This window comes from Podarcis raffonei, chromosome 16, assembly GCF_027172205.1.
Source record: "Podarcis raffonei isolate rPodRaf1 chromosome 16, rPodRaf1.pri, whole genome shotgun sequence".
NCBI lineage: Eukaryota > Metazoa > Chordata > Lepidosauria > Squamata > Lacertidae > Podarcis > Podarcis raffonei.
The window spans coordinates 41,372,204-41,384,854 of NC_070617.1; the positions used below are offsets into that span (position 1 = coordinate 41,372,204).

The 12,651-nt window shown below is 47.1% G+C and overlaps 2 long non-coding RNA genes across 3 annotated transcripts; both read left to right on the forward strand.

Annotated features, from left to right (window-relative positions):
* Nucleotides 1–1,440: 1,440 nt before the first annotated feature.
* LOC128404057 (uncharacterized) lies at nt 1,441–8,976 on the forward strand. Of its 2 annotated transcripts, none has more exons than XR_008328053.1 (3): nt 1,441–1,483; nt 8,011–8,152; nt 8,858–8,976. It is a non-coding gene; the product is annotated as an uncharacterized LOC128404057 (long non-coding RNA). The 2 variants fall into 2 exon arrangements; XR_008328052.1 differs by having other exon boundaries at nt 1,444–1,483; nt 8,008–8,152.
* Nucleotides 8,977–8,990: 14 nt separating this feature from the next.
* LOC128404058 (uncharacterized) lies at nt 8,991–12,335 on the forward strand. Its single transcript, XR_008328054.1, has 3 exons — nt 8,991–9,035; nt 10,800–10,948; nt 11,652–12,335. It is a non-coding gene; the product is annotated as an uncharacterized LOC128404058 (long non-coding RNA).
* Nucleotides 12,336–12,651: the final 316 nt, after the last annotated feature.

Sequence of the window (12,651 nt, forward strand, 5' to 3'; positions counted from 1 at the left end):
AAAAGACGTGGAACATAATATTCTGATGATAGATTGGGAAAGACTATGGAAGAAGGATATAAAATTTACGGCCTGTACCTTACTTAAAGAGAAATTTATGAAAATGATGTATAGGTGGTATTTAACTCCAGTTGAATTGGCAAAAATGTATAAAACAAGGGAAAATAAGTGTGGGAAATGTAAAGAAGCGGAAGGTAGAAGGTATGTTTTATCATATGTGGTGGCAATGTACGTAAGGTTCTTAATTTTGGGGGGGAAATGATATATAACTGTCAGCGCTGCCCAAGGTCCCAGCTCACACAAGACCAACGCTGCTTCTTTCCTTAGTATAAAAGTCTTTATTGAAGTTCAGTTTCACTTCCACACGCGCAGCGTGCAACGCTACGTCTGTACCTTAGACCGCCGAAGCTCCATCTGAATCTCCTCCCCCCTGACACCAGTTTAAGATTCTAGCCTTACTCCACCTCTTCCTCTGTTCCTTCCTTCTCTGGGTCCGCCTGCTAGTCGGAGTCTCACTCTTCCTAGACTCCTCTGACGCTGAGTCCCCTGACTCTTCCCCCTCCCTCCTTCGGGCTTTTGGACCTGGCTCCCAATCCGGGTCTTCTGCTGTCCCGCGCTCCTGCACATTTGAACTTGGCGCGCGCGCGCAGCCTCCCACTTTCCTTCTGACCGTTACACTTGTGTCACTGCTCCCTCCTCCGGGGAGGCTAGCTGGACCCGGCCTTCCCTCCGTTTCCCTACTTTCCGATGGGGGCGTGGTTATCCCTGACTCATCTTCTCTCCCCGCTGGAGGAGAGGCTGGTCCTGACTCATGTGACTCTTCCCCCCCCACTGTGCTCTGGTGGGGGAACTGGTCCTGATCCTCCGCTGCTCCCTTGGGAGTCCCCTCTGGCCCCTTGTTTCTGGAGCGTCCCCCCTGGGACCCCCCTTGCCCTTACCATAGGCGCCCCCTTCTGGGAATCTTCTGATTCGCTGGAGAAGCTCATGGAATCTCTCGGGTCACTGTCATATTCCCCTACGCTCCCCTCGGATTCCTCTCCTCCACTCTCTATTTGCTCTCTCCCCTGTGCTTCTGCTCCTGAGCCTCTGACAATAACGAATTGAAAAAAATAACCTTTGTCAAAAAGCCGGAAGCTTTCTTATTAGGTATTACAGGAATGGATTTACCTAAAGCAGGGGTCAGCAAACTTTTAAAGGAGGGGGCCAGTTCACCGCCCCTCAGACCTTGCGGCGGGCCGGAGTGCACGTGGCGGCGGGGGCAGGGGGCTCCTCTCCCCCCTCCCCAGCCCCTCCCCTGCTTTCCTACCTCCTCCGCCACTCTGCCTGCAGTTGGAAGCTGGCGTTGGCGGGAGCGCCTCCCCTTTCTGGGCCAGCTTTCCTGGGCACCAGGCACGGGGCCAGCAGGTGCGCCAAGCTCCAGCTGAAGCCCCACGATGCGCCCATCATGATGCCCACAGCACGGCCATGAACGGAGAGGCTGGTGGTGAGTCTGCGGGCAGCGAGGCTTTGGACTGGCTGGCACCAGTCAAAGCCCAGCTCCCTTCCTCCGCAGGGCAGGGAAAAGCCAGGAGGAGGGAGAGAGGAGGGAGGAGGTGCCACCGCGGGGTGTGGGAGGGAGGGAGGGAGGGGGAAAGATGGCACCCGAAAAAAATTGCAAAAAAAGGGCGCCAATCCAAGCGGCAATTCCAGGCCGTCCGCGGGCCGAATCCAGAGGGCAGTTGGGCCTGATCTGGCCTGCGGGCCCACGACATAATGAATACAAGCATTTGTTCATGTATGCAACAACGGCTGCTCAGATATTGTTAGCCAAACACTGGAAAGAAAAAGTCCCCACCAAGGAAGATTGGCAAACTAAGTTAATGGAGTATGTGCAAATGGCTAAATTAACTGGGAAACTTAGAAATCATATCATATCACATCATATCACATCATTAACATAACATAACATAACATAACAACAATATAATAAGAATGGGAAATGTTTATTGCATATTTACAAAAGCATTATAAGGAAGTTAATACATTAGCAGGATTTTTAAAACACTTGTAATGTTATGGATAATGTTTAAATTTGGAGGTAATTAGAGATAAAGACTTTATTGACATGCATAAATGAAGATAATACAAAGGAACTACGGGAGGGAGTGGAGGGAAGTCATCCCATAATGTGGATCTAATATTAAGTGTGCATACAGTTGTTTTAAATTTTTTACTTTATGTTTTTTCTTTTTTTCTTTAATGCAATGATTTTGTTTATTGAGAAAATTAATAAAAATATTATTAAAACAAAACACAAAATAAAAAACTAGCCCCCTTTCCACAAACAAAAATAGAAGGCCATAGACTGTTAATCAGCCCAAGGCCTGGTTAAAGAGAAACGTTTTCACCTGGCACCGAAAGATATGTAATGAAGGCACCAGGCAGGCCTCCCTTGGGAGCATCCTACAAACGGGGAGCAACAGAATATTGTTCAACCATCCTCATTTAAATGGGACATCCCGGAATTATAGAAGCCATTCCCGGATTCTGCCTGGGTCCCAGAGTGTCTCGTCTTTTGGTCTCATGCTCTAGCGCAAATCAGTTGGCTTGCACCAGAGCACAGGGGCGTAGCCAAGGGGGTAGGGGGTGGGGGACAGTTGCCCCCCCAGATAAAGTAAAACAATAGAAATACTTAACTGACCAATCACATTGGTTGTGCCTCCCTAACAAAGTGCTGGCCCCCCATAACAAGAATCCTGGCTACGCCCATGTCTGAGCGCCAGACCAAAAGATGCTTGTTATTTGGTCTCACGCTTTGGCATGGGTCAGCTGGCTCCCCTGAGAGCTCAGGATCAAAACAATGAGCGTCTCGATTTAGCTCACCAGCAGAAAGGGACTGTTCTTGGGTTGCCACCTCCAGACCACTCCTGGAGGAGGCCCCTGAAGAAAGCCTCAGATGATGACCACAGGTTCATATGGTGAGAGGCAGTCCTTGAGGTATTGCAGTCTTTGTCTGGGCAACCATGCCCTGCTTGGGGCCTCTTGCAAGGCATCATCCGGCTCACCATGTGGGAATCAGGATGCTGGTCTGATACAAGAAAGCAAGATGAACATTCTTAGGCAAATCATGCTTAGTAGAACCCCCAAGTTCAGAGGCATTCTACCACCGGATATCGGCTGCTCTTGGGAATGGGATGGTGCTGTTGAGTTGGAAGGATTATTTTGTATCAGGTCATTTCACATGACTTGGTTCATTTTTAAAATTAATATTTTATTAGAAGTGTTTGGTTATAAAATAAAGGGGTAGGGGAAGAAAGAGAAAAAAGTGCAAACAATACAATAAAGAGGAAATTATCATGTGATATAATAAGTATTCTCAGTTACAATAGATTATTATATAAGTATATAGTTTGTGTATGATACTGGATAGAAGTATTTAAATAGTATTGTTATCCTAATGCAGAAGTGGGATAGAACAAAGATATGTTCCATTCCACTTCTGCATTGACCTGTGGGGCTTGGGATTTGTTCATTTTAAAAATATGCACAAAACTTTGTACAGTGGTACCTCTGGTTACGTACTTAATTCATTCTGGAGGTCCATTCTTAACCTGAAACTGTTCTTAACCTGAAGCACCATTTTCGCTAATGGGGCTGCCACTGCGCGATTTCTGTTTTTATCCTGAAGCAAAGTTCTTAAGCTGAAGCACTATTTCTGGGTTAGCGAAGCCTGTAACCTGAAGCGTATGTAACCCGAGGTACCACTGTATTTAAATATGGCATGTATCTCAATGCATACATTTCTTTCCTATTTATTTATGTATTCTTCTGTGTGTGTGTGTGTGCACAAGAGAGAGAGAGATGGCCCATGTGACCACGGTCTCTGAGTGCTTTACATAAAACAATAAAATACACAATACAATTCACCATAAAAACACAAATAAAATGACATAAAATCACAAAGCAGCTGAAGTCAGCATAATACAGTAGATGGCAGTTAAAACCATTAATACCATCATAAAACACCCAGATGAATTTGGTGCAGAAGTTAAAGTCCCCAAATGGATTGTAATAAAAGGGACAGGAAGTTCCTTCTCTGGTGTCAAAAAGAACACAAGGGAGGTGCCAGGTGAGCCTCTGTAAGGAGGGCATCCCATAACCAGGATGCCACCACTGACAAGACCATCTCCCAAGTCTCGTGCTTCTCAGAGGGTGTGGCAGGAGAGGATGGCAGGTGTAGAGGGAAGGTTCAAGGACAATCACAGAAACATTGAAACATTTCAGGGTAGTCTAGTTTGTCTGTCTCAAAATAGAGCTGATCTAAATGGGATTGCCTGGCAAAAGCAAGCTCACACCTTAAGGTACATATGTCAGAGGCTTGTTCATAATTGTATTTTGGGAATGATTCATGTTCTTTTATAGCTACATTGCTTTATACTTTCTGGGTGTCCCATGGTCATATTATGAAGGTGTTGTGTTCTGTGTGATAAATCAAGCACTGTTTTTGTTTTCCAACATGTTTCTGATAAAGAAAACAATTGACGCGGTGTGAGCAAATTGCTATTCTGAAAGTGTGGCCAAGATAAAATTTCATGAGAGCCCTAGTATCTGCCAATCCTAAAATATTTATCACAATATATACATTTTTGATGTGTTTGAGTAAATTTTGTGATATAAGGGCTGTATCACAAAATTCAAAGGATCCTCAGGATAATTATACAGCATTCCAATCCACACAGTATTCCAATCTTGGAAGGTAAGGATCTGGTAAGAATCTTGAGAAAATTGATGGAGTACGTAGAGATGGCGAAATTTACTGGAAGAATAAGAGATTAAGATGAGAGACTTTTTAAAATAGAATTGGGAAAAATTGTTGAATGCATGAAGAAAAATTGTAAACAATTAAAAACGTAAGCAGGATTGCCACCTAAACACGAGCAGTAAGAAATAACTTAAAGGGAGTAAAAAGGTTAAACTTGTAAGTAGGTTTGAATTGGTTATGCAGTAAGATTACGATATAAAATAAGGAACTGCGGGGGGGGGGAGAGTAAAAGAAAATGTAGGTTTAATTTGTTTAGATTTAATGTTTGTTGTTGAAATATTGTAAAATGCAAAAATGCAACATAATAATAATAAAATACCTCCCAGAAATCAAATCCCTTCAGCACTACCTGATGCTAGTCTAGATGGACCTTTATTCTGATCTGGCAAGGTGATCCTTAAGTCTTTGTCAAATGAGGAGTCACTGCATACAAATTACATAGAAACATGTGCCTATAAAGAGAATATTGCATCGAAATGCAAACTGATGTGGAAATGTGGAGAACTGAATTTCAGATTGGAAAAATGAGAACCCAAGAGAAAGTGATATTATCAGATCTGCTCATCCCTTTCTATAAAATCCCTTTGTTCATTACTGCCTCTGCCCTGGTGGCAGAGCTTGTGGTTCGTGGCCACTGAGAGAGAGCCCTTCTCCTCCGTGAATCTGTCTCATCTTTTAAAGCCATTGAAGTTGGCAACCAGCCCTTGCCTCCTCCGGGAGGGAGTTCCCAAGTTTGTGCTGCAGGAAGAAGTGCCCTGAATCTCCCAACATTCAGCTTCATTAGCTATCCATGGGTTCTGGTGTTATGAGAGAAGGAGAAAACCTTTTCTCCATCCATTTTCTCCATGCTTGTGCCTGGCATTTTATAAACTTCTCTCATGCTGCCTCTTACTTGCCTTTTCTATAAACTAAAAAGTCCCAAAGGTGGCAGCCTTTCTTCATAGGGGATCCCCTCCACCCCTCTTCTGAACCTTTCCCAACACTTCAGTCTCCTGCCGGAAACTCTGGGCAGCCCCTGCTGTGGACAATGCTGAGCTAGAGGACCAATGGAGTGACTCTGTCAAACGCAGCTTCCTGTGTTCCTAAGAGAAGATTCCATCCTGGCAGCTCCACTGCCCTAGAGATGCCCACTAAGGACAGAGTGAATCCAGTGCTTCTCCCTAAATCCAGAAGGTGCGACGGAGAGGAGGAGCAATGAGAGAGAGATCAGGGGAATGGTTGGGAATGTTCCTCTACAGCTCCCTCTTAATTTACTCTGGAACAACTTTGCTTATTTTCATAAAATTGTAAGTTGCCAGCCTCCCATCAACATGGTGCTTCAGCTTAAACTCTCTCTCTCTCTCTCTCTCTCTCTCTCTCTCTCTCTCTCTCTCTCTCTCTCTCATCAAGCTGTGTCATTTGTGGCTATCTCTCATAGTAAATTATGTGGGAAGATGTGGGGTTCTCATTGTGCACAATGGGGGGGGGAAGTGGGGCAATATTTGGAGAAACCCTCCCCCCACATCTTCAGAATTGTCCCCCCCCCTTTGCTACAAGGAGCCCCCAAGCTCTTCCCAGTCCTGCCTTTTGTTAGCTCTTCTCACCTCAGAGATGTTTCAGTTAATCTCAGTTTCTTCCTATCTCCCTCTGATAAGCTCCTTCCATTCTGGAAAAGGTCTCACTCCGCATCCAAACTCCAGAGGAGCCCCACCCCAGAGCTGCAGCAAAGCCAAAGGGGGGGTCTTTATTTGGTTGTGTCTCAGGGGGAAGCCATGGTGTGGGCTGGAAGAGCTGGGCCATGTGCTGAGTCAGGAATGCTTGCCTGTCAAGAGCCTTGTCAGCATCACACTAACAGTAATCAATATGTGGCCTCCTAACCCACGGCGCCCCCTCACGCCACCCTTTGTGCTGCATGAGAAAAGTAGCTGCCATCTTGGCTGTCTGTTTTGTGGGCCGACATGACATTCTGAGGTCTGCTCCTGAGTGTATGGAGGGAGAGGTCAGCCGCTTTGCAGATGATGGCGGCTGCCTGGGGAGGACGGCCACTCTCCTGAAATAAGAAGTGCTGCTCTCAAAGTGGACAATGCCCAAAGGCAGGCCAAGGAAACTCATTACAAGTCAGGGCGTAAGTGGCAACTTGGACAAGGTGCCCTGAAGAGTGGGAATCCTCTCAAGTGGAGGATCTGATTGTCACAGCCGCAAACCCGATTAGATTCTTCTTTGTCAGGCATTCACAGGAAGGGGAGCCACAGAGAGCTTGTGCACAGGAGAGGGCTTTTTCCTGTGGAGATGCATGAGCGGGGGGGGGGGGGAATCCTTGACACAGGAGAAATGTGAAATTGCCCTGCCTCAAAGAAGGCATCATGCTGAGTAGAAATGAATGAGGAATTGGAGCAACGAAGAAAGCCTAAAGAAATAGATGGGATAGCTCAGCTGGTAGAGCATAAGACTCTTAATCTTAGGATCGTGGGTTCGAACCCCATGTTGAGCAAAGGTTTCCTGCATTCCATGGGGTTGGACTAGATGACCCTTGTGCTGCTTCCAAGTCTACAATTCTATGATTCTCTTAATGTTGTGCAACCTTATTTCTGTTTTGTTCCTCCAAGGAAGGGTCCCCCTTCCCTTCCTGTTCTGCTCAGGAATACTCCAAGGGAAAGACTGTCTTCCTGGTGTGATCAGCTCCATCCTGACTCTGGGAACAGAGGACCTTTCTGGCTGACCCCTTCCCTTCCTCTGTGAAGGCAGCTTGTTTTGGCTGCTCCACCCAAAGACCTTCTTGGAGCTGAGTGGGAGAAGGAGGCAGCTTGCCTTGAAGGGCACGTGGGGGGCGTTCTGGAAGGAACCTCCCCAATTCAGAAACACCCCTCCATGGCTGAGGCCTTATCACTTTTATTCATGTAATAGAGATGAAGTCGCCCGGCCTCTCAGGAGCATCCATCTAGAGATTTATTAACCAATTTAAAATACTATTGTCTTTCACTTCAGTGTGAGATTGAGGTGTGTTGTCGGAGGAATATAAAGCTACAATCAGTGAGGCGCCGTGCAGCCAGACACCACTACCTGGAACTCAATAGATATTCATGAACACTCCCGTATTTAGTGAAGGAAATAACTTAATGCCGACAGAGTCGATGGAATAATAGCCGTTTCCTGGCTGACTTGCAGCCCTCAGAAAATGAGATTGCACCTGCCTTCATTTTTCTTGTCTTTTTCTGGGTTTCTTGCAGCAGAATGCGCCACTGGAGGGAAATGTGCCACGCATTCCTAATGAGCTGCAGGGACAGGCGGCGGCAGCCTGCCCTTCCTGCTCTAGTCTTGCAGGAGCCTCTGCTGGGCACGCCCCTCTCCCCTCCTCCTCCGTCACCAGGTAGGGTTCATTTCATGCTTGCTTAGATTATGAATACTCTCAAAGGCAATTTCCTCATCTTTCTTGCCCTCCACCTCTGCTCTGCCCACCTCTGCCCGCCTTTCTACTCCCATCAAATTCCCTACACTCTTTCATGCAGGCAGCCACAGATAATCCCTTGCTCATTTCAGTGGGACCCGCCCAGGCGTAACTGTGCACAGGGGGGCAACCTTGGAGTCAAGGAGGGAACCTTTGTATCAAATTGGTTTGCATCTAGGGATCATTTGCTTGTGGGTTGTGGGAGCAGGGCTGTCTTGTGGGGGACGGCTTAGACACAGCAAATTGGAGAGAGCTTCTTTCTTGTTCTCTGTATTACCTGCCATTTCCCAATTGTATGGATCTCAATGGCATTAAGTTGCCCAGGGGAGTCTGACAGGCTGGCTGGAAAGGGTGTGCCGCTGGCAGAAGCCTCATGAGGAGCAGGAGGGGCCCATTCAGGAGGGGCCAATTCAGCATTTGCCGCTGTTCTTTTCTCCTTACTAACAAAAAAGATTATTGTAGGCAGTGATGCTGCCCAGCAGCTCCCTGGTAAAAGGGAAACAATCTAAGAAGGACAGGTTTATGCCCTCTGCAGACCACATGAAACAGCTTTCCCAGGCAAGACCAGTTTGCTGCGCACTGGGGGAGATGTGTATCTGCATGTTCTGGGCAGAGTCTCACACAAGGAGAAGTGCCGGCTCAATCCTTCCACGTTTCTACGTGCAGGAAAGAGATTCCTCTGTAGCCCAGTTCAATGCCTAGAGCCGCAGCTCTCCAGGGAGAGCTCAGGTAGAGGAGGGTCATCTTTCCCATCACCTGCTGCTACCTCATCCAGGGATTGAGCCAGGGGACTTTCTGCAAATCAAGCAGGTGCAGTGAGCTATGGTCCTTCCCTGAAACTGCTGATAACTTGATGAACCTGCCAGTCTTCTTTTCCTCCTTCTTCTTTGGTCATCCCTCGTAGCCAAGTAAGATTGTCTTCCATGAACACGGTCTTAACAGTGAGTCCGTAGGTGACTGCGGAGGCCAATTCTGGATCCACACGTCCTTCCACAGTGGGGACAGAGGTTTCTGGCTGGAGTTGATCACAGTGAGGGTTTGCCAAACGTGCCTTCCTCTTGTGTGTTTCTGCTGCTGACATTGTAAACTGATCCTCAGATGAGAGGCAACATTGCTTGTGTGGAGCAACCCCACAGATATTCAAAAGTTGGCTCTGAGCACCAGCCTAGCCAAGTGTCCTGCCACTGACCCTGGGCTGCCAGGGGGTTTCTTCTTGCAAAGCCTCATTTCCTCTTCTGATCTCTCATTCCAGCTGAGCCAGGTTGGGCCAAAACCTTCCGACCCCAGTTCTGTGGGAATGTTAAGGAAGGTAGGAGAGGATATATTGTTTAGGCTCAGGGTGGCCTGTCTAATGTTTGTTCCTAGAGAATGGTCTTCTGCTGCTCCTGTTCACCCACATAGTTCAAATGCGCCTCTTTCTACTGCGAGGAGAAATTAAAAATAAAATCCTCACACAAATTCATCAATGTTTTTGTGTTCCCTGTAGCAAAAAAACCTGTTTGTCTGTTCACCCTTTCGCCTTAGTGAGCCAGGCATACCCTTCTCCCCAAATTCACAAACGCAGGACAGGTTTTGTTTGGCAGGAAGTTTGAAAAATCCTGGTGGCGATTTCTGTCACTTCCCACAGCATTGGTGGGAAAACCTTAAAGATGGAGGCCATGCAGTGCTTTGCCCCTCCCACCAATGCCCCTCAGCCCTCCTTGACCTTCAGAAAACCTGCAACTGACCATCTGCCTTGAGGCAAGAAGCCTGCGTGTAAGTAATTGGTTCAGTATAAGCTAGACCTGAGCTCAAGAGCTCCTTTTGTTTTCCATATTCTGCTTTATCTCTTTGTCCTCTCCCTTGCCTTCTTTATTCCTAATAAACCTGACATAATTTGACAGGCGGGTCTCATGTGCATCGTTGGCAACTCACAAGGTTAGTGGAGGACCCCCCAGGAGCCTAAGCTGCTTGGTTCACACTACACAGAGGTATAGGATTGGGGTTGACAGGCTGCTGGAATCTCTGCAGGAGGGATTGCAGTAGGAAAAAAGCAGGTTTCTTTCACCCCAGGGAGCAGCCAGGAAACTGGAAGCCATATTGAAGTCCCTGTTTGCACATTTGCCCAAGAACTCCAGATTCTCTTTCCCTCTGCCCCATCCAAGAGCAGGAGGTACAAAGAGGGCCGGAGGCAGCACCAAGTCCTGAATAGTTTGGGACATGACTGGCCCACCTTGCAAGGTGATTGCGCAAGGCAGTTGGTGCAAGCAGGCTCTCCAGGCTCCGCCCCTTTCTTCACATGCCCTTTCTCTTAATAATCACATTTTTGTAGACAATTCCACAATGTACACATTTTTGCAAGTAATTTCCCTTTGTATAATACTTTATTTCTATTTTATTTTCACTCTGTCTGCATTTTATGCACACTTCCTCCTAATATATGCAGTTTGGGTACAAAATCTGGCAACTGTGATTTTCAAAAGATAAGCTGCATTTTGATGTGCACGTTGTTTCAAGAAGTGTGAATGAAGGTAGGTTCAAATAAAAATGTGAACCAAACTGAATTTCCCTCTTTTCCTACTTTTCCATACACAGAAAGTGCCAACTTGCAACCCATCCAAGATAACGGTAATGGCAGAATGATTTTCAAGGGATGGAATTCAGGAGCAGGGCTCACTGTTGCCTGAAAATGGGGCACGACTTCCTCTGCAGAAGAAAAATTGCAAGGAAGAAGGAACCTGGAGGTTGGTTGTGTGAATACAGTTTCCGTGGCTAACAGGGTTGAGGAGCTTGAAACGTGATAAGGAGAGAGATGAGCTGCATTGCTATGGTAACTTAATCAGTTAAAATCCTCCTGCTCAATTCACTCCTGTTAGCATTAAGGGAGGGAGGGAGGGAGGGGGGACAGAGAGGAGCGATGAATTCACCTGAGCTCAATTGGCTGATTAAATTAATAGGTATGGATGACTAGGGTTCTATTTCAAAAGAGCTATTTTAAAAAAAATATGCATAATTTTAATTACACATTGACACACGCTCTATTCCTAATGAAGAAGAACTTGACTACAAGGGCAGGTGCTCTTAATTAATGCTTCGATGGAAACCAGCACAAGGAACCTGGGGGGGAGAACCCCTGGCAGCACTCAGCTCGCCTTCCATTCTTTTCTATTCGTTCTCTCCTTCCCTTCATTAGTCTAATAATGAATAGTTCCAGAATTTTAAAAAGGAAATACGCAGAATCCTTGGGAACTATTGCAGCAATAACACCTCCTTCCAACTCAGCCTTTCTCAACCTGGAGCCCTCTGGCAGTTTTGGACTGCAACGCTCATCAGCCCCAGACAGCGTGCAGACAGCTCTAAGCAGGCAAAGGGCACCAAGTTGGGGAAGGCTGTTTGAACTCATCCCTATTTTCTGACACGCTGACATCCTTCCTTCCTTGCTTCTAGCAGGACTTGACATGTACCTGATCAGCTGGTCTGCTGTGATGTCATGGAACCTTCACAATTCAGCGGGGAAGCCATCACACAAGGACAATGGTGGCTCTCAGTCTTCCTCATCATTGGAGGACATTCTGCAAACAATGACAAGCAGGGTAGACCGGTACCCCAAAGTGCTTGGCTGTGGGTCAGATGCACTTGGTGGGGCTGGTGGTGTCTCACTGAGAAACATGGCGATGGGCAGCTGGCGCTTTTGTCTTTTCCGCTGGTCAGGGCGCACTTGGTGTCTCCTCAGCTGGTCAGGGCATGCTTGGGCAGCCTCCTGGTCCACGGATGCAGCTTCAACATGGTCGCCAATGTTCTTCAGATTGACACATCATTTGAATCTGGCTCAGAACTCCTTTGCAGGCTGCTTGAAGCGTGCATACAGCCTGAGAGTCTTCTTGCGCAAAGTACTGCCGTCAATGGGGATACGCTGGAGAGTCATGTCCTCTAGCCACAGGTTCAGGGCCTCATGTGCCTTCCTCATGGCCTCGTCTTGCACGTACCTGGGGACCTTGGCAGTTGTAGGTGTACTTGCTGCCACTGATGCCCGGATTTATTTCTCCCATATCTTGGTGGCACCTATGCTGGATTCATTCCTGCCAAACTTGTGTGCCACAGCACAAACGCTCATGCCATCCTGTAAACAGTCCAGTATGTCAGGGAAGAGTTAGAGTTAGAAGATTCCAGTTTCCCAGAGGGAGAAAGCATTCCCCAAGGGGGGGAGGAGAGCAGTGAATTGAAGAGAAGAGAGCAAGAGGAACAACAGGGAGGGACCGGCTGTTCCCAGGAAAGGCAAGGGTTCAGTTCTAGCTCAGATTCGGAGGAGGGGAGATACAAGCCAGCTCTAGCCAGGAGGTTAGAAAATAGAGCGGGAAAGCGAAGGGAAGGGCGCCTTCGCCATTTTGAGAGTGGCTGGTCATGGAGAAGCAGAGCTCAGAAGGTATCTGAAAGAAGTGACTCTGAG